Source organism: Camellia sinensis, chromosome 13, assembly GCF_055761805.1.
Source record: "Camellia sinensis isolate YWXY chromosome 13, ASM5576180v1, whole genome shotgun sequence".
NCBI lineage: Eukaryota > Viridiplantae > Streptophyta > Magnoliopsida > Ericales > Theaceae > Camellia > Camellia sinensis.
Genome location: NC_138973.1, coordinates 35708216 through 35712034, shown reverse-complemented (window position 1 = coordinate 35712034; position 3819 = coordinate 35708216). Strand labels below are relative to the sequence as shown.

At 36.9% G+C, this 3819-nt stretch overlaps 1 pseudogene; it reads right to left on the bottom strand.

Moving 5' to 3' along the window:
- Positions 1–1123: 1123 nt before the first annotated feature.
- On the bottom strand, positions 1124–2091 carry LOC145805303 (disease resistance protein RPM1-like; annotated as a pseudogene).
- Between the last annotated feature and the right edge of the window lie 1728 nt (positions 2092–3819).

The following is a 3819-nucleotide window of genomic DNA, read 5'->3' as shown; positions in this document are numbered from 1 at the left end:
CAATACCTTACCTTCGTATGCTTGTTCAAGTATAAGCTTAGCCAAATTGGGTAATTCTTGTAGGGATTGTAAAGGATCATCCCTTAACTTGCTCCACCTTAACTGTAAATTGACAGGGCCGTAGAGAGAAGGTATCTAGTGCGGAAACTTCTCCAAACGTCCATCCAAGGCTGTAGAGAGAAGGTATCCATTGCAGATCAAGGATCTCATCCTCTTGCGTTGAAATTACATATAATATGCGAAAATTGCTGAGCTTCTTAATGGAAGAGCACAGAGTCACCCCATATTCTCTTCTTAAATTTCCAATAGATAACTCCCTTAGTTGGGTTAGCCTTCCCAGCTCTTTCACTATACTAATCCCACCTTCACTTCTTTGGTCTGCCTCTATCTTCCACAACACTTGTAGATATTGCAACCTTCCTATCTGAGATGGAGCTTTGAAGCCACTACAGTCTCCAAATTTCAAATAAACGGTTCTTGGTTTCAAATGATATAATATGAGATTGCGCAATTTCTGAAGCTGTAGGATTTCATCAGGTAGCTCAGTTACATAGGTTCTTGCTAGATTTAAGGTCTCCAAGTTCTCAAGCTTCCTAATCAACTTTGGGACCATCTTCACTTTTGTATTATTCAAGCCAAGGTACCTGAGATGGATTAGTTTAAAAACTTCATTTGGTATAGTCTTTTATGGAGTACCTTTCAAATCTAACACATTTAGCAGCCTCGAACCACGTCTAAACAACTCACACAATGATGCAATAGGTAATGAATCCATCGGCCCCCACACAAACAGAGAATGGAGTCGAGAAGAATGCTCGATATATTCCACATTATCCGAGGTGCTTCAGATCAATAGGCGGCGGACCTTCTCCGGCCTCCTTGAGCCCTGTTTGCAAATTGTTGTTACATTGTTTTGCTCTCTTGCCTTTGAAACAATAATTTCACGTATCAGGTCATGAATGTGGAAACCAGAAGGCCTTCCATCTAGATATCTCTCTGCCACTTGAATCAAGCTCCTATTGAATAGCTCATCGAGGTAGCCTTTTGCAACTTCTTTTATTGTCTTCCCCTTAATAGCATTCACAAATCCCTTTGCTACCCAAAGTTGAATTACTTTTCCGCACTATATTATTTGTTTATCCTCCGGGAAAATGCTCAAGTACAAGAACCAAATCTTCAGATAATAAGGTAGATCACTGTAACTAAGAGAGAGCGCTTTTTTCATACTCTCTAGTTTGTCATTGCCCTCTAATTCAGCACCAAGGCCGTGATAAAGCATTTCCCATTCGTCTATTCTGCTCCTGTCCTTTGTAGGCAAAACACCACTTATCGCTACAATTGCAAGCGGCAATCCCTCGCATCTTTCTAAGATTTGAAGAGAAATTTTCTTCAAGTATGAAGGGCATAAGTTTCCCCGAAAAGTCTTGTTGTAAAACAGCTTCCAAGACTCCTCTGGGGACAACAACATCAATGTATAAACATTACCATCAGTTTCTTCACAACATGTAGAAGCTATATTGGCGAAATGAGTTGTGAGAATGACACGGCTACCACAATTTTTGTTAGGCAGCATGTGTTTGATAGCCTCCCAATCTTTAACATTTCAAACATCATCGAAAACAACCACGTATCTATTTTGTTGCAGAAAATTATTTACCAGATATTTCAACCTGTCAATGCTCATAGTTTCAACTCCAACAGGGAATGGTTGCATGATTTCTTTAAAGAGTTGTTGAATCATGTCCTTCAGGAGATCGTCAACCCTGAATGACTCGGAAACAGTGAGCCAAGCATGGATCTTAAAATGTTTCTTCACCTTTGCATCATCATAGACTTTTTTAACCAGGGTGGTTTTGCCTAAGCCCCCCATTCCCACCACAGAAACCGCTTTCAACCCAGAACCTCCCTCGACTAGCCACTCCATCAGTTGTCTTTTGGGCTTTTCGATGCCAACTAGCTTTGCTTCTTCGAGTAGAAGTGCATTGTCACGATAATCATACCATGAATTGTAAACAACATTGGACCTTGAGCCTTGCTCTAGTATACCATATTTATCATGGTATCTTTTATGTCCCTCGGAAATATTGATGACCCTGGACTTGAATCTTTGTATTTCAGAAGCAATTTGGTGGCGTGCTATTAGTCTTGGCAAAGTAGAAAACCTTGTAAAGAAAACCACCGAATCCATCACCGTGATGATGTGCAAGGTGAAGCTTGAATTTGTCAAGAACATCTTCAGTGTCATAAGCAGCATCTCGAACTTGTTTGACCCAAACTTTGAGTTCAGGGTCACTTTCTTCCTTAGCATCAGCAACTCTAAGGAAAGCTGACATGCGCTCGAATTCATCTTTGATGTCTTTCATTGCTTCCCAAACTCCGCACAACAAATTCACCTCTCCTTGAAGGAAGGGTGCAAGGTTGGCTAGTAGATGGAGCACCGCATATTCAGCCATTTTCTTGTTTTGGGTGTTTGTTAGCAGTAGTAGGCTTTGTGATTGAAGGGACAATTAGGCACTACTACAAAAATAGTTAAAGATCACATTTTGACAAAAAAAACTATCTCACTTTTATTAGAAGAGTGATAAAAAAATTAGATTGATATTTTAATCACACTTAATTAGATTGAGTGTGATAATATTTATTTTTTATGTCACTTTTTAATTAAGTGTGATTATATATATATTTTAATCACACTTGTAATTAAAGTGTGATTATATATATATATATTTTAATCACACCTTCTAATTAAAGTGTGATTATATATACACTACTACAATAATATTTATTTTTAATCACACTTTTTAAATAAGTGTGATTATATATTTAATCACAATCTCTAAATAGTGTGATTGTATAAAACATTTCGATTTGATTTTTATATAAAATATGCTATACACAAATTCGGGCCTTTATTCTACCCATGAATGAGAGGACGACTCTTCCATTCCCAGCAAGATTATACTTCACAAACACACAGGTCTCTTCTCCTTCTTCTTCTCCTTCTCCTTCTCCTTGCCTTTTGTTTCTGAAACGAAGCCTTATTTCGTTTTCTTCATCACAGCTCCGAACCACCATTGAAGTTACTCATAGCTCCGAGCCACCATTGAAGTTACTCAAACTTGTCTTTTGAAATTAAAAACCTCTTGAAATTTCTGGTGAGTTCTCTGTTTTTTTATGCCCCTTTTGCGTGTATATATTTATGATTATGATTATTATTAGGTTTGTAGAGTTTGAGTTAAAGTTCTAAGTTTTGCGGTAAACATTCAATTGAAATTCAAGCTGAAACCCTAGCATCTTTTGTACACTCAGTAGGCCAAACTAGTGTTGCCACCATTTCTTCTGCAAGGTAAACTTTATTGCTAAAGTTCGATTTACTTCTCTTTGTATCCATTCATGTTAATAACAAAATGATGTTAAGTATGTTCATAGTTGTGTATAGATCATCCAATTTTAAATTCTAGGTTAGTTGTTTGGTGCTTTGGATAGATGATTGATAATAAGGGATTTATGCTACTTGAACCTTGATTTGATACTGTGTTCTATGTGTTATTGGTTTCTGAATGATGAAAAAATGAGCTTGGCTTGGACAAATGGTTGGCATTGTCTGAGTACAAGTGAATTTTTTTAATATAAAGTTGTTTTCTCAACTCTTGTTTATCAATAATCAAATGGGGTGTCAATCATTGATTGATTAGCTAATAGGACCATTGTTTTAAAAAAAATTTCTTCTTCTTCCTATCATATTTGAATTGAGGTTTCGAGTTTTATTTGTACTCACTTCTTTGTTGTTTCTTCTGATTCCTTCTTATTATTGGTAAA